Raw genomic sequence first — 18630 nt, 5'->3', positions numbered from 1 at the left:
ACCTGTATGGGAGATGGATAGAAGATACTGTATCTTTCTTTCCCATGTCCAAAGGGAGAAGGTCTATTTCAAATGATACAGATAAAGGAAATATCCTGGCAGAGAAAAATCTTTTACCTACAAGTGATAAGTATAGTTTCCAGGTAGGAGGCTTCTCATTTCTCCTCCCTTCTCACACCCCCAATCTTGGAGATAGCATGCTCCCTCCATTTTACTTGTTTGTAGTATTGTGTTCATTGGGTTGAAGTTTCATATCCCTACATCACCTAGGAATCTGGAGGAGGTAGGGATCCTGGCATAGAGGCTCACTGTGGGGACCACTCACTCTGAATAATACAGCTTAGACTGACCAGCTGTAGCATTTCTTCAGATACAGGCAGACATAGCTTCTTAAAATGATCAAACATGGTAATCAAATGAAGTGCTTGTGTACCAGGAGATTCTAGGATAAGGAATAACAGACTGTGGTAACAGAAGTTGCTTGTATCTTGAACATTAATGGTCATTGATATATTAATGCTCTGGATTAAACGCTACATAGAAAGAATGAAATGCCATACTAAGCACACCCAGAGAAATATTACAAGTACTGTGAGGTTAAACTTCCTCCCTTGTCTGCAGCAGGATCTCTGAGGTACACTTGATCAGCTATTGAAAAGGAGGTTAGCTATCTAGACCTGTCTTTCTAGGCAACCTAAGTACCATTATACTAAGGATTTCCTAGGCTAGGGCTGTCCAACTTCTTAGTGTCCAGAGACCATAGGACCCTCAGCAACACACTGCACAAGCTGCATATCCCAGGCTGCACACTGCCACTGTGCTGTATAGGCCCCACATGAGTCATATAACTCCCCTCTCTACTGCACCTCACTGCATAGGTCCCATATGCGTCACATGAGTTTTCCCAATGTACCATACAAGCCTATGATGTGTGAACTTGGATTCCCTCACCCCTCCCCTACCTCGTGTCACAACCCAATTAAGCAGTGCCCATGCCACTAGCAAGAGATACCATTCAAAGCATTCTCATTCCGCACTAAGTTAACTAAGGGTTAACAAAAATCTTGGCCGGTAACAACCTTTTGTTTTGCGTGTCAGCAAAAAGAGATTTATAGCTGCGCCACTAACAGAAATGAAACTTTAACCTTCTGTGCTTTACATAAATCATTATAATTGGTCAGAGTAACACAGGGAGTAGCCCTGTAATAAAACCCTAGCGGAGAACGCTATATAATTGGAGATTCTAATTAAATTTATGACGTGGCGAAAAACAATTGGCTATTACACAAATAAAACCCGCTTGTACTTCCGCAAAGTCGGAGACCTCTGAACATACATGTCAGAGTAACTTGACAATCTGATCAATTGCCAAAGTTCCCCGTCACCGACCCAATTTCAGATGTAAATCAACGACTGCCGGCCCGGACATTTCTGCCCAAACATTTCTGCCTGAACACCTCTGCAGACCGACCTCATGAACTCTAAGCTGTAACTAACTAAGTATCTCTGACCTCTGTCATTCACCACCTTGACGGCGTAAGTAAACAATCTTGCTTTGCAATCGATAAGCGTCCGTGCCTAATTCCACTCCAAGCATCACAAGTACCCGCCTGCCGGGCCCCTAAGGCCCCGGACCCCTCGCTGCAGTGCATGGCAGCGACACCTCATAGCAGGCAACTTCCACTGCACCACACCAGTATGGATGCTACGAAAGGTTCCCAGAGTCCTCCCACGCCTTTCAGCTATGGGGTCCCTCAGCCTTACAGGTTGCACTGGTTTGCTTAGTTCCAGGGGTGGGGAAAGATAACGGAAGCTGGAGGAAGGAAGGGTAGCCCAGGGACTCCAGCAGCAGCAACAAAAAGTAAAGGTGGAAGTGGCACCTGGAACAGGAGCCCAGGGGCCACAGCTTAACCCCTCAGGGGCCACATGCAGCCTGTAGGTCACCAGTTGGACATTGCCAGTCCTAGGCAATGAAGTCCATGGACAGAGGGAAGAAAAGGGGCGCCGAGAGGTTAGGTAGCAATTGCTCTAATTGCTATGCTTGTGATCTACATAGTCCTGTTCTCTAGCTTAAGACACAAAAGGTGAAATCTTGGCTGTACTGAAGCTAGTGGTACTCCCACTGGTTTCCAAGGAGAGGTATTTCACTCAAGGAATACTCAAATGTGAGTTATCCAAAAATGAAATAGCATTTTGGCATTGGGGCTGACCAAAAAGATTTTTTTTAAATGTATTTGTTCAATATAGCAATAAACACAGAAAAGAATGTTTTAGAGAGGACATGGGTGACTGGTGCCTCCCAAGTCTGGGGGGCACCAAATCAGCGATGGGGGTGGGAGCGAGGTCCCCCAGCAGCTGAGCACCGAGCCAGCAGCGAAACCAGAAGTGCACTTCTGTCTGCACTTCCGGTTTTGCAGCTGGCGCTTCCAGGAGGTGCATGGCCAATCTCAGGGGTGCACATGCACCCGTGTGCACCCCCTAGGCATTGCCAATGAGAGATGTTTTAGTGACTATCTAATTACTGAAAAGCATTCAAATCTTATTGTTCATCTGATATTGTGCTATAATACAAATCTGTATTTTTAGCAGCTACATTTTGGATAGATTCAGTAGTTCAAGAATGGGACTTCTGCCAACTTGACTGCCACTGCTGCCCTTCCTGGTGCTGCCATCCAAGGTGCAGAACCTTGTTATGCCTCTGGATGGACTGTTGGGCTTTGTTGTACTTCAACAGGGCCAAAATACCTCTGGAAACAACCACGGCCCTGTCTAGAATAGGAAAAAAAAGTTGGGTTAAAAATATTTTAGCCAACATGTCTTACTGAATAATAGCCTGTTTTGATTAACACACTTTCAATTGAAACATTTTTCAATGCTACTTAACACCTAGTGTTAACAGGGTATAAGATTTTTTTTATGTAGAAAGTGTAAGTTTGAGAAAGGGAGAATAAATTATAAATGGAGGAAAAATGTTTTTCTGAGAAAGAAGGGCCTTGTCAGATATATGCCTAGTGGAAAGAGTGGCATAAAGCTCATAATTTAGATAACATAAGGATAATTTATTGCAGCAGTGCTCAAAATATAGCCTATACTGCATTTGTAACTGGTTTACAAAAATACTTTCATTATTAATGTTTACAATTTACTTTGCATATTCCATTATATTATGAATTTAGTATTGTAGTAACACAATGGTAAGCACTCAATATAGACATGGGTTTTCTTTACACTGTATCAGCTAACATCTCAAGGGCAAGCTCTAATATGGCATAATTTATTAGTGAAGATATAGCCTGTAGTATTTAAGCCTTAACCCTTTATGCAAGCTGCAGCCCAGCTTTGAATCCTTATAAGTCTTGAAAAGGATTTTTTTTTAAAGCCATGGTAGGTATTATTTTTTGATTAACATATTTTTAAAAACCACTTAGCACCTAGTGTACCTAGAGTTTGGCACCTTTAAAGCTGTATCATTTTATGTCTTCCCTGATTGGAAGATATAGATATGCCTGAGCAACCTTGGGTACAGCTAATGCTGTAGCCATGGTAGCTCATAATTCAATGTGGGTTAATTGCCTAAGTATTTACTCAGCTTCTGGGGCAGGTTTTGTGTCTTGCTTCTATGGCTATACTTCTAAAGAAGCAGGAGCTGGCTGCTAGCTTGGATAGGTCTACATAGGCTGCAGTTCCATCAGTGCTTAGTGTGGACATACCATGCTGTAGTGTAACTTGGGGTGGGTGAGCAGGGCATGAGCCCTAGGTGCCAATTTAGTAGGAGCACCAGAATTGCATCCCCACCCTTGCTGAGTCCATACCCTGGCAGCAATTACCTACAATTAAGACTTTCATAAAAGTTAAGGCATAGCAAGAGATGGGATCTGCCTGATGAAGAGAGGGAAGAGCATCTTCATAGACAGGCTTGCTAACCTAGTGAGGAGGGCTTTAAACTAGATTCGATGCAGGATGGAGACCACAGCCCTGAGTTAAGTGGGGAATTGGATGACTTGGAGGAAAAGGAAGCACAAGGGGGTAAGAGGGGAGGTGTTTTCATTTTTTTTTGAGAAATCAGGGCAATCAACCAGTTACCTCGGGTGCCTGTACACAAATGCACGGAGCCTGGGAAATGAGCAGGAAGAATTGGAAGTCCTTGCACAGTCACAGAACTATGATGCGACTGGAATAACAGTGACTTGGTGGGAGCTCGCATGACTGGAGCACTGTCATGGATGGGTATAAACTGTTCAGGAAGGACAGGCAGGGGAGAAGAGGAGGAGGAGTTGCTCTTGCTATAGAAGAGCCATATGATTGCTCAGAGCTTCAGGATTAAACCAGAGATAGGCCTGTCGAAAGTCTGTGGGTTAGGGTCAGAAGAGAGAGCAACAAGGGTGATGTCACAGTGGGGCTCTGCTATACACCACCAGACCAGGAGGAAGTGGTGGATGAGGCTTTCTTCAAACAGCTAGAGGAAGTTTCCTAATTACAGGCCATGGTTCTCATGGGGGACTTCAATCACCCTGACATCTTCTGGGAGGGCAATACAGCAGTGCACAGACAATCCAAGAAGGTTTTGGAGAGTGTTGAGGACAATTTTCTGGTGCAGGTGCTGGAGTGGCCAACTAGGGGCTATGTTTTTCCGGCCATGCTCTTGGCCTGCAACTCACAAACAGGGAAGAATCAGTGAGGAATCTAGAAGTGGATGGCAACTTGGGCAGCAGTGACCATGAGGTGATTGAGTTCAGGAACCTGAGTAAAAGCAGGATGGAGAGCAGCAAAATAAGGATCCTAGACTTCAGAAAATCAGACTTTGACTGGCTCAGGAAACTCATGGGCAGCATCCCCTGGGAAGCCAGGAGAGCTTGCTGTACTTTAAAGAAGCCTTACTGAGAGTTCAGGAACAAATCATCCCAATGTGCAGGAAGACTAGCAAGTATGGCAGAAAAGACCAGCTTGGCTTAGCAGGGAACTCTTCAGTAAACTAAATCACAAAAAAGAAGCTTATAAGATGTGAAACCTTGGACAAACAACTAGGGAGTTGTATCAGAGCATTGCTTGGGCATGCAGGGATGAAGTCAGGAAGGCCAAAGTTCAATTGAAGTTGCAGCTAGCAAGGGTTGTGAAGGGTAACAAGAAAGGTTTCTACAAGTATGTCAGTAACAAGAGGAGAATCAGGGAAAGTGTGGATCCCTTACTGAATGGGGGAGGCAACCTAGTGACAGAGGATGCAGAAAAGGCTGAAGTACTCAATGCCTTTTTCACCTCAGTCTTCACAGGCAAGGACAGCTCCCAGACTACTGCATCTAATAGAAGTTTGGAGAGCAAGTGAGCGGCCAACAATGGCAAAAAAACAGCTTAGGGACTATTTAGAAAAGCTGGATATATGCAAGTCCATGGGGCCAGATGGGATGCACCCGAGGGTGCTGAGGTAGTTGGCTATTGTGATTGCAAAGCTGTTGGTCGTCATCTTTGAAAACTCATGGCAATCAGGAGAGGTCCCGGATGACTGGAAAAGGGCAAATATTGTTCCTATATTTATACAAGGGAAAAAGGATCCAGGGAACTGTAGACCATTCACCTCAGTTCCTGGAAAAATCATGGAGCAGATCCTCATGGAATCTAAGCACTTGGAGGAGAAGAAGTTGATTAGGAACAGTCATCATGGATTCACCAAGGGCAAGTCATGCCTGACCAGCCTGATTGCCTTCTATGAGGAGATGACTGACTCTGTGGATGAGGGGAGACTGGTGGATATGGTGTACTTTGATTTTAACAAGGCTTTTGCTATGGTCTCCCACAACATTCTCTCAGGCAAGCTAATGAAGTATGGGGTGGATGAATGGACTGTAATGTAGATAGAAAAGTGACTGGGTCATTTGGCTCAGAGGGTAGTAATCAATGGCTTGATATCTAGTTGGCAGCTGGTATCAAGTGGAGTGACTCAGGGGTCGGTCCTGGTGCCAGTTTTGTTCAATATCTTCATCAATGACCTGGAAGATGGGATGTCAGCAAGTTTGTGGATGGCGCCAAGCTGGAGGGGACTAGTAGATATGCTGGAGGGTAGGGCTAGGATTCAGAGAGACCTAGACAAATTGGAGGATTGGATCAAAAGAAATCTCACAAGGTTCAATAAAGACAAGTGCAAAGTCCTGCACTTAGGACAGAACAATCCCATGCACCAGTACAGGCTGAGCAGCAGCTCTGCAGCAAAGGACAATAAGCTGAATATGAGCCAGCAGTGTGCCCTTGTTGCCAAGAAGGCTAACGACATACTGGGCTGTGTTGGTAGGAGTGTTGCCAGCGGATCAAGGGAAGTGAATATTCCCCTGTATTCATCTCTAGTGGGACCACATTTGGAGTACTGTGTTCAGAAACAATGTGGACAAATCAGAGAGAGTCCAGCGTAGGGCAACAAAAATGGTGAGGGGGCTGGGACACATGACTTATGAGGAGAGGCTGAGGGAACTGAGCTTATTTAGTCTAGAGAACAGCAGCCTTCAACTACCTGAGGCAAGGCTCAAAAGAGGATGGAGCTAGACTGTTTTCAGAGGTGGCAGATGACAGGATAAGGAGCAACAGTCACAACTGCAGCAACAGAGGTTTAGGTTAGATATTAGGAAGAACTTTCTCACCAGGAGGGTAGTAGAACACTGGAACAGATTACATAGAGACATTGTAGACTCTCCATCTTTGGAGGTTTTTAAGACCTGGCTAGACAAAGCTTTAGCTAGGATGATCTAGTTGGTAATGGTCCTGCTTTGAGCAGAGGATTGAACTGGGTGACCCTCTGAGGTCCCTTCCAAGCCTAATTTTCGATGATTCTATTATTCTATATCAACCTAAGTTATGAAACAATGGTGAAGAAGTAAGCTAAACTTGTGTTTGGATACTAACATTCAGTAATAAAATGGTCTGTTTACTGTGGGTTAATACTCCTTTGAGAATTAAAGCAGTATGGAAGAGCTTTCATTACATATAGCAAACAACCTGTAGGTAGAGCAATCAAATTCCTTGACATAATGACTATGCTTATTTCCTTACCATTTCTGTTTTTCTCTTTTTGGGCCATACCAGCACAATAGTTTTAACGAATCCCTTTCCTGCTGGGGTTGACATGTTCCTATAACAACACTGGTATAGGGAAAGGGTAATTTCTCATTAAGTAACCAAAATTAAAGGACAGAACAACATTTAAATCTAAATTGCATACAGGTTTCTATCTAGTTCATCTTGCCTAGCAACTTAATATATCCTGTACCTATAATATCTTTCCCATTAAACTGCTTGAGTTCCAATTTACTCCTAAGTTTTAGATTGTAAAAGTCCTGTTCCCTGTCCAATGGTGTACTTAGGATCTAATTATACTCCCATTAAGATCAATGGGAAAACACCCATCAACTTCAGTGGGCTCAGGATCAGACCCTTAGGCATTGTTTACTTTTAAGCAAATTCACACTGGGTAAGTGCATCAATACTTATATCACTACAAATCCCCATGTAAAGGCATTGCACTGGCAGATAGTGGAGCTTGTATCAGTGTAGTGTAATATGGAGCAGCATAGCATCTTCATAGCTGATGTCCTTATGTTCTGGCCATATGCACAACATACAGATACTCTGGGAGCTGAATACTTTAAGAGGTTGGACTAGGAGCATGTTTATCCAGATGGATTCCAAGCAATTTCACAAACGTATGTGGATGCTCAAGAGTTATTCCAAACACACACAATTCAGATTAAGCAAATACTGGTGAAGGAATCCTAATAGCAACCCATTGAGTCCCCTAGTGTAATGTGGCCCCTGCCTTATTACTGAAGAGGAGAGACCCAGAAAGCAACCGGTTGGCTCCAGGACTCTGGAGGAACTGTTGGAAGGAGAGATCCAATTAAGAAAAATGGCTGCTTGCCACAGGGGCAGAAAGCACAATCAGGGCTGTGATTGACAGGCCTGGTGAGGAAATGGTGGACAGGGCAGGCATGGCCATAGGCTTCATAAAGCCAGGGCCATCACTGAAGCCTGAGACCAGCTCTGACCTTCCAGGGCAAAGGATCTCCAGACTACAGGGAACCAGCAGCAGCAGGCATTGCAATTAAGTTTCTACAGTGGCCATTTAGCTCAGCTGGTTAAAGCATGGTGCTAATAACACCAAGGTTTCAGGGTAGATACCCAGTTGGACTAGATGTTTTCTTGAGGTCCCTTCCAGCCTTACTACTTTATAAAGGCCTATTGTTATATGTTTATTTAACACTGTGGTGTGATACAGGCCCAAGCTGGGGTTGAATTTTAGTTTGAAAGCAGATAGCTTATATCTATGTTTAAGTTTATACCAGAGGACCAGGAATGGCTGTGAGAAGAGACTTGGTGCCTGTAGGGAGAGCCTGGCACAGCATTGCCTCTGTTTCTACAGGACAAGACTGTCAACTGGGGATCAGAGCCTAGAGCCAAAAAGGCTAAAGAAGCAGGCCCAGACCCCAAGAGGACAGAGGATGAGACCAGAGGGCCCTGGGACCCAGAGACCAAGAGTGCAAGACCAGGTCTGGGCTCAGAAGCCAAGGTCTGGGGCATTGGACCTGAGGCTGAGGGTCCCAGCCAGAGTAAGATAGCCAAGGATAGAAGGCTAAAGCCTGGACAAAGGCTTAAGGCCTGAGATGCCAAGTGCTACATTGGAGGGCGAGGGGGTTCCCTCTGAATCTGTACTGAATGGCACCTGTGAGGCATGGTGTGGAGGGCTAGGCCCCACAAGCAGCCATGATGCCCCCTAGTGGCCACAAAGCTCCTGCCCTGCCCTGGCTGCTTGGGTACCCTCCCTTTTTTCACATCTGACATGCCTTGGTAGGGTTATTTTGTTGTAAAAAGAAAAAGGAGGTTGACCCAGGATCCCAGAGCAAGCCCTTGTCTATTATTTGGCCCACAGGTCAATCCTGGACCCAGATGATCCTAGTTCTTCCCATCAATTACTAAGTGGGGCCCTCCTGACCCTGTCTGTACTCCAGGGCACCAGTTGCCTTAAGGGCTATCCATGGCCTCCTTTTACGCCTAGTTGCCTTAAGGGCTATCCATGGCCTCCTTTTTCTCCTCCAGCCATATCCATGCCTCACAGATGTTACTTTAAATTGCCCACTGGGCCTCATGGCCCTGTCTCTTAATCAACTAAACTACCTAGACTACTGGGCCCCTGGTCCTGGCAAGGCTTTCTTCTCCCTGGGCCCCTGGTCTGGATTCTTCTTGTCCTGGGCTTTAGCTCCTTTTCAGGCTTTAGCTCACCTTGGTTTAAGCCTGCTCTGGCTCCAGCTTTCTACTTTCTGGGTCCCTAGCCCTCACATAATGGCTTTAGCCCTTTCCCAGCCCTCAACATTCTGGCCCTGGCTGGGATGCTTCTGCTACATTAATCCCAGAACCCAGGCTGAATTTCTGCCACTGAACTTCTGTCACTCTCCCAGCCTCAGCCTGCATCAGCCCCACAACCCTCTGGGTCTATGGCCCCCAGCTAGACTGCCTGATCCTGGCCTTACATCTCCCAGCCATGGCCTAATGCAGCAAACCAGCCTCAGCCCTCCGTGCTCTCCTGTCCTCCTCTTCAGGTACTATCTAGTCCTCCAGTACTTAATCAGAACAAATAATACAAGCCTACTGTGACAGTGTTGTCTGATCAGTTACTTAACCTCCCAGCTAAGATTAACACTCCACTGTCCTTTAATTTCTTTCCTGCCATGCCTTGTTGGTACTATTGTGGACAGAAGGAAATGTCAGCCTGAGAGGGGTCCTTCCCTGCTAGTTCTTATAATTGGCCCTTTTCAAGGGCTCCACCTCCCCTACACCCTGATCCGTCACTCACCCAAGATGTTTAACATTCATTGACCTTTACATTTGCACTCTCAATCCCTTCTCTTGTTTGATCACACAAATGTACATGTTCAAACAAAACAGAACTTAACAACTTGATCCTTTTTATAGACTTCCTCAGTGACTTCTATGTCACAATTCAGGTTCAGTCCCTGTCAGACCTTCTCAACAACCTGGGGTCCATTCCTGGTAAGACTTTCCCATTCTCTGTTCCTCTCACAATACTACAGAGTCACCCTAATGGGGCCAGTCCTCTTGACCAATTATTCCCCTCGACATTTACCTAGGCTCAAGGACTCTCAAGTTCCTTTACCAAAATCCACAATTGTTTCTCAGAGCACCACCCCCCTGCCCTTCCCGGGCCCCTCAGACAAGCTACTCATGGCTCTATCCCACCAGCTGTGCAGCACCTTCCCCTGCCCCAGCCCCAGCCCCAGCCCCAGCCCCAGTCCCACTCCCTCCCCATAGGTGGAGGAAGAAAATATGATTTGAGGGGGCTGAACACACACACACTTGCACCCTCTGCCCAGCAGGTAGGTCTGTCATGTGAAAGGTGTGGGGGGGGGGCAGATTGGGGCCCCTGTGGTGAGAGAGGGAGTGAAGCAGAGATGGGCAGGGGCTGGGGTGAATGGGGCCCTGGGGCTGGGGTGAGTTGTGGGACACCTGGAGCCAAGGCAGCTCATCCAGGGGTGTGGAGGTGGGTTCCCACCACTGAGCACACCCCCAGGGCAGGCATAGGGGGCATGTGCCCCCTGATCTATGTGTGGGGCAGAGACGGTTGCCACTGTGGGTTGCAATTCACACCCCACTGCCAGGGCCGATGCCACATGCATCCTGCGTGCTGGCTGCGCCATCTGCCTGGTGGTGGGAAGCATGTGGCATCGCACCACAGCCAGGGCCGCAGCAGGGTGTGGACTGTAGCCCACAGTGTCAGCCGCCTCCGTCCCACACACAGATCGGGGAGGGGGGGCATGCCCCAAGGGTGCATATGGGGCAGGAACCCCTCATGTCCCTGGATGAGCCACCTGGACTCCAAGCATCCCACAACCCACCCTGGGGCCCCATTCACCTCCCCACCTGTGGGGACCTTGATCTGCCGCCCCACCCCCACAGCAGACTTACCAGCTGGACTGTGATATATATATTTAATACATATATTGAGAATGTATTTAATGTTAATTGGTGTAGCCTGCCTTATATCACATCATTGGTAACATTAAAAGCAAGAAAAAAATATAAAGGGGTACATAAGCTGTAGCCTTGAAACAGAAGGGGTACACTTGTCAAAAAAAGGTTGAAAACCCCTTCCTTAGAGTAACAGGAGCCTCTGGCTTCCTGCTACAAATGGGCATGTTTACAGGAGAGGATGGAGGCCATGATTCAAACACTTAAGGCAATTAGGACAGCAGGGCTGAAGCCCTGGTGATGGACAGACTGTGGCCAGGATAGGAAGAGCACCCTGAGCTCACTGACTTCTAGGGGAAGCCTTTTCTTCAACATCAAGGCATGGCAAGAAGACAGAAGGGTGGGACCCTACATGGTCAGAGTGGATGAGTAGGGTAGGATTAAGATGGACACTAGGGAACAACGCAGTCACCCTTGAGGCCTGTCCTGCAACACCTAGGCTAAGTCTAGAGTAAGAACATAAGGTATCTTTAGAAGCCAGTTTGCTGGCATATTTAAATGAGTACTTCTCCAGCATTAGAAAATAAGCCGTTAAAAATCTTTAAAAATGTTAGCTGGTTTTTGTCAGCTTTAGTGGGGAGAAATTTACAGAGCTATTTATTTATTTCAGAAATAAAAATAGTCATAGCTATGTACATATTTTTACCTTCATATATATGTATGTACATGTGCATATATATAGCTGTATATACACATATATTAAACAATGGTTAATTCACCTATGGGATAATTTACCACTACAATTTAATTCTGTGTTTCACCCAGGTCTTCACTATAATTATCAACTCCTAGTCATTGAGCACCACTGGATACTTTGCCATAATTTGTTTTCCCCTTTGAATAGAAAATTAAAGTGAGTTTACTCTTATAGGGTGCTGTGGCAGGGCATTGTGTGTGCCTGCCACTTTAAGGGCCTGGAGCTGGCAGCCACCAGGGGCCTGGTGAGGGCAGCCATTTTGAATCGGGGGCTGTCTATATAAACAGGGCAGTTCGGCTGCTGCAGGAGGAACAACATTGTCTGGCTGGAGAGCTGCTGATATCATCTGGAGGTAAGGGAGGAGCTGTAGGGGATGGATAGGAGGCTCCTGGTCCTGGGTATGACCTAAAACTGCACCCTGCCAGGAGTGGGTGGCTTGGTGGAGCTCTCAGTGGCACGGGAGCCCACAGGAAATACCAGGCCAGTTACCACCCCAGTGAAAGGCAGGTTGGGGTGCCTTAACCCCTAGTCCCCACTGCAGGGTGGGTAACCCCGTTTGTGTGTAGGGCCCAGAGGGCAGACCTCTGGAGAGAGTGAGGGGCTAGAGACTTGGACCTGATCAAGAGAATACCCTTGAGTGGCCCATGCTGGGGCCAGGACCAGGATGGCCAAAAGAGCCAGGGGCCCGCTGCGAGAGACGCCCAAGAGCCGAGGGCCTGGGGTCCCGACTGGCCTGAAGGTGTGCCAGGGCTGGTAGCCAAAGGTCCCAGGGGGGACCACACCTGTGAGGGGAAAATAGTTTCAGGGAGCTGGGTAGCCTGAATGAAGGCAGGGTAGGCTGCCTGAATGGAGGGATCTTGGAGGGGTCCTGCTAGGCGGATTCTGAGGCCCAGTGTGGGGGCTGGTGATTGATGAGAACATCTAGATGCCATCTGCGAGACTTGGGCTGTGGTGTAGGGGAGGAATGGAGCCATAGATAATGCCCCCTGGCATCAGGGCAGTAAATGGGCAGCCTCCCACTTAATTAACATCTATTAATTAATCAATTAACATCAAGGCGTGGTGGGCGAGAATGTGGGCGGTTGACCCAAGAACAGGTGGGTGGGCCACAGAGATCAGCCCCGAGCAGGCCCCCTGTTACAGGTGCATATACACGTGCAGCAAGGCTGCTTCAATGTGCTGCAATTACAGTTCATCAGAGCAGATTTGATTTATTGAGTCTGCTGGAGTGTGGTAAGTACCATGCTCCAACAGACTCTAGTGTCATGTGTATTAGTGTCCCTGTGCTGAAAAATAGCAGTGGGGACACTTGAAAGCTTGTCTGACAAGCTTTAGTTTAAAACGCCTCCACTGCCATTTTTCAATGTGGGGATGCTGATACACATGATGTTCTGGGCACTTTAATTAGAGCAGTTCTTGCAGCCGCTCTAATTAAAGCACCCTGCCCCACTCCCAGAGCATGTGTATAAACACCCATTATGTTTATAGTTGTACAGTGCTTAAACCTGCTGTTATCTGAACTCAAGTAGCACAAGGATTAGAGATCTCAATGGCTGCAGGCTAAGGTCCACAAAAAATCATGAAGTGTCTGAACACTGACTTGTCATTCAGTGATATATTCTAAATTGTCTTATCTGGATCATTATGTATAAGACCTGCCCAATCAGGATCTGTAAGCATATATCTGGAAAGGAGGAACCAATTAAGAAAGATATATAGGGAATTGATTGGATAGGTAGAGAGTGCTACTGAGCATTTACATTGTAAAATAGATGATGTGATATGGAACCACTTTTTTGTATCTAAAGGTCACCTAAGTTTTCCTTGTTCCAAGTAAGCTTCCTTAAATTAAAAAATTCATATTTTCAGGATTTTTTCACATGTAAAATTGAAGGCTGTAAAATATATTTAAATAAGTATTATTTACAAAGACAGATCACAAGTAATAGATGTAATGAAGCCAAATAGATTTAGCCTTAGCTCAGTTCAGTGTTATTTTTCAGGCTTCTTTTTTCACATGTTAGAGTCAAGCATTTAGAGCAGGCTGCCTGAGGTCAGAGACAGGATTTAACACGCACAAGCCTGCTAAGAAGGCCGATTTGAACCGAGTGGATACAGAGCCTTATTTATGACACAAACATAATCTGAGTGAAATTGGTTTATGTCTGGCTCATGTTTAGGAGTACTGTGTTACCTTTATGGAATGTTTGCATTGGAAAATAAGAGATTTGCTTGGGAATGAATCACTCAAATTATTCACAAGGCAATTTATGATTTTACTGTGGATCTTCCATAAAGGAATCAGGGTGGATATTGTGCTGTTGATTTCAAATACAATCTTGATCCTATGTGCAGTGTTAAACCAGGGTTCTCATCCACCTCAGTCTGTCCTTAGGAGACTCAAATCCAAATCACCTTACTTTCCAAAGAAGTATCCTAAACACCAAGCTACTGAATAGTCTGGGTGGGAGTACCCTCCACTCCCTCTGCTGAAGCTGAGACACTAAGAAACCAAAAATGCAAGACTCATGGGGCTAAAAGAAAGAAGGTGTGTGGCTTTATTGTAGGGGTAGGGAATTATTTTGGCCAGAGGGCCACTTAATGAGTTTTGGTGAGCTGTTCAGGCTCACACACATTAAATGAATGGTGAAGACATAATTTTAACAAATTATAGATAAAAAATAAATCTCATGCTAAAAATCAAACATCTACTATAACATATTTATTTCAAAAAATATTTTTTGTCCTGGTATCTGTTTTTTGAGTAATGTTTGAGTGATTTATGTTTTTTGAACAACAGAGTAGGGGTGGGCAAAATACAGCTTGTGGACCATATCTGCCCCACCAATTCCATCTAGCCCACAGCACAGGCAGTGGCTCTGGCTCTGGCCTCTGCTGGTATGACAGGGAACAATGGGCAGAAGCAGCTCCACTGACCTAGCTTCATGCAGTAGTCCCTGGGCAAGCCACATTCAGATGGTCCTGGAGTAGCTTAGCCTGCTGCAGCATGCTACGTGGTACTAGACCCTGCCACCACTGCTGCCCTCCTACCTCTGTACCATCCTCCTGGCCTGCATGGTTGCAGTGGCATTTCTATCTATGCCTCGGCTTCAGGGAGGATGGGTGCAGGGAGAGAAGGGTGAAGGACTAGTAGGGGTCACCCTGTACAACAAGGTGGAGTGAGTTGCTCTGTGGTAGCTCAGGAAGCACAGGGCGGTGGCAGTGCAGAGCACTGTTGCTTCACCTGTTTGCCACCTTGTGTGGCTACGGCAGCTGTGCCAGCCCCTGGGGCTGCTTGGACTTGTAGTCCCCACCCCCCACACACCCACACTCTGCCCCACCCAGCATTGCTGCCCCACCTGGGGGTTGAGCGAGTAGGGGGAGGGAGGGGGGGAGGGAGATGTGGCGTGCATGTTTTTTCTTTAACCTAATTTTTAATGTCCAAGAGTAAGGCTTTATTTTGAGCTATGTTTTTTGAACATTACAGTAGGGGTGGGGAAAATACTATTGCTTAGTGATGAGCATTTGCTTAGTGATGACTGTTTTCTACTTCAAAAAGAGACGTGGGTTCAAGTATGTATGCTGAGGTCTGTTTATGCATGGCACATTAGATAGCCATTTAATAAAAACAGAAGCAATCCTAAGAACAGGGGTCTCCTTCTTCCAGTATGAACAATCTAATCACCAGGCACCTTCTTGCTCTGGAAGACTTTCTGCCATTTTATTGCTAGCAAAGTGTTCCCACATACAAAGAGAATTCTCCACCAGCCACCTCTGGTTACTTGAAAGCCATTTTGAAATGCTAGTCTAGTGCAGGGTGACCTTTACAGACTGGAAAGTCTGTCCTTTATTCCAACCTATATCCTGACCTTAGCATGCACTCATCTGTTTGAACCCACTAAGCTTTTCTGAAATTGCCAGAGAGATTCACGGATAAAATAGAAAAGGCAATTGTGCCTTACCTTAAAGCTATTTGCCTTAACATAGGTCATTTATAGCCCATCCATCTCATTGTGGTTTTGTTGTGCAAGGAAATATATTACTTGTATTTTAACTTTTTAAGAAGGAATATAAACTTTGAATATTTTACTTTTTTGTGTGTGTGTGTGGGGGGGGATATATTAGTTAAAATAAATAAAGCAAAGCTCATGGAAACATAACTTTATTATATATATATATTTTTTTTCTTATTGATAGTTCTGTTTTTAATTTAATTCGTAACTGCATAAATTTGATAAGAGTTTCTTTATGTGCATTCTTAGATGATTTACAATTTGGTGTTTGTCATGCTCTAATTTTAAAGAACAATAATTATTTGCCTATAAAGTCATTTTCATTAAACATTTTCGATTCTTTCATTCACTGTGTTTAATAATTATTATGCTATATTCATAGTCCAACCTTGCAAAATTATTAAGACAGTTTACTGGCCTTATAAAATTCTGCCTCCTGAGAGATTCAGAAGTTCAGTTGTTTTTTTCAAAGCTGCCCCCCTGGATTACAAGGGCCCTGTTCTTCCCATGAGGAAAGGGATAGTATTTATTTTTCTTTTATTAGTTGGTTATGGTCACAAAAGTTATGAAACATTCTATGTTATTATGAATTCTCTAATGTGGAAAAAATGAACTGAAGTACTAAAATGTCTTTAAATTTCTAAAAACTACAGATTATAATTCTCTATTACACAAAGTACCTTACCTGAAATGGGGGAATTCTATATTAGGCCACATTCTGCCTCATAAAGACTACTGAACTAAAAGTAGTAGTTGGCTAGATGCATTCAGTCATGACCTGGTTAATTTAATGTGTGTGAACAATACAGTCCCAACTAATCCGTTGTATTTTATTAGATAAGGATTTATTTGGTTTTAAAAAGGATTTATTAGGATTTATTTGATTAAAATGCCATTTTGTGTAGCATGAAAAGTAAAAGCAGAAAACAAGCAATTATTTTATATCTAAGAATATTATAATATCTATGTTAAGTAATACAAATAACTAATAAAAGAAGGTAAAGGTATTAATGAAAAAAGGTATGGCCAAATAGTTTAGGGACAATACAAAAGATTATTATTATTTAAATCAAGAGCAAAAGGATTTATTAATGGTGTAAGTCCATTAGTGGATCATAGTACAATTGTCAATAATGATACAGAAAAAGAAGAAATGTTAAATAAATATTTGTGTTTTACATTTGAAAAGAAAGCAGGTGGTGTCATAACGCAATATTATCTACCCCAGGAGTAGCTAAAAAAGTTAAAGAGCATATACTGAACATTGTTAATAGGTAGGACCAGGTAACTTGTACTCAGGAGCTTTAAAAGGAATCCTCTGAACAATTCATGCTGATTTTCAATAAGCCTTCAAATAGATGGGACATTCAAACGAACTGAGGAAAACGAACATTGGGCTGGTATTTTAAAAAGGTAAACAGGATGACAGGTTGAGTGTAGGTGGGTTAAACTGACCTTGATTTCAGGCAAAATAATGGAATGGCTGATAGTAACCTGATTGGTGCAGTCAATGTGATTTTATGCAAAATAGGACATGTCAAACAAACTATCATTTTTATGATATTACAACTTTGTTTATAAAGGTAATTGTGTTGACACAATAACTTTTTTAAATCTGTAAGACCTTTAATTTAGTACCAAATGGCATTCTGATTAAGCTATTAGCACCAAACTAAATCAATATAGCAGATATTAAATGGATTAAAGACTGTCCTAACTGATAGTTTCAAATACAATATTAAATCTATCATAAAATATTATTATGGGGTCTCATAGGATCTGTTTTTGGCTGAGTGCTATTTAGTTTCTTTATGATCTAAGATAAAATATACGTTCTTTGCTGATAAAATGTGTAAATGACACACAGACTGGTGAAGAGGTAAATAACAAAAAGGGCGGGTCGCATATAAGAGTTGCCTGGATCCCTTTGTAGGGTGGGCATAAGCAAACGTGTTTATACATAGCCAGAATCGTATATTGCAGGAACAAAGTACGTAGGTAACAATGCAGGATTGGGAACCGTAACCTGGAAATAAGTGACAGAAAAATCATGATCATAGTAATTTCACGATAGATAACCCACTGAACATGAAGTCCTAGTAACGGGCAATGACAAAGGGAGCTAATGTGATCTTTGGAAAACTGTTATGCTGGAAGGTAATAATGGCTACTATTAGGCAAATTTTCATCTACAGGCAACCACAGACCTTGTTGAAGCTGATGGGCATACTAGCCACCCTGCTATCAGACAAAAAATAGAAGGAACACATGTTTTGAATGCAATAAGAAAGATAACTAGAGACAGTGGAAGCCATCACCCAAAAAAGACAGCTTTGGTATTGGCTGAAGCATTTCCCTGATGATGACTGATTGCAAACAGAACAGCTCAGGTACTGACTGATTGTGGTGTTTATCCTTGTGCATTGGAAATCTCAAACGTGTACTTTAAAAACTATTTCCTTTTCTTGCAGTGATTGGACACTGAAAGTGCCCTTGTCCCCTTTTACCTGTGGCAAGTTAGGGTATTTTGATGTTCTTGGGTATTGTGCCTGGTAGTTGTGCAATTCTGCCCGCATCTACACAAGACACTAAATGCACAGTAGATTCATTCTACTGTGCTTTAGCACATTGTGGCAAAAGCTGTGCTACTATGCTAATGCACAGTAGAATGAGTCTACTCTGCATTAGTGTCACTTAAAAGACATGCACCAGTATTACTGCACAGTAACACTGGTTACTGTGCATTTAGGGCACTTTTACACATGCTCTGGGTCTGTATGTGTGTGGGAGGTTGGGGGGGGGGCTTCCAGAGCCACTCTAATTAAAGTGCTGGCTCATTTCATGTATCAGTGTCCTTCCGCTTAAAAATGGGGGGCGGGGGGAGGGAGGGGCTTGGACTAA

At 44.3% G+C, this 18630-nt stretch overlaps 1 long non-coding RNA gene across 1 annotated transcript in view; it reads left to right on the top strand.

The window, feature by feature from the left end:
• The first annotated feature begins 1324 nt into the window (after window positions 1-1324).
• LOC112549160 overlaps window positions 1325-18630 on the top strand; it is a 27553-nt gene continuing 10247 nt past the window's right edge. Inside the window, exons 1-2 of the long non-coding RNA XR_003092496.1 lie at window positions 1325-1536; window positions 17925-18119. This is a non-coding gene — a long non-coding RNA (uncharacterized LOC112549160). The remainder of the gene's footprint in view (window positions 1537-17924; window positions 18120-18630) is intronic.

The sequence above is a fragment of the Alligator sinensis genome, unplaced genomic scaffold (assembly GCF_000455745.1).
Source record: "Alligator sinensis unplaced genomic scaffold, ASM45574v1 scaffold288_1, whole genome shotgun sequence".
In the NCBI taxonomy this organism is placed as follows: Eukaryota; Metazoa; Chordata; order Crocodylia; family Alligatoridae; genus Alligator; species Alligator sinensis.
This window is presented reverse-complemented; position numbering and strand designations above follow the sequence as displayed.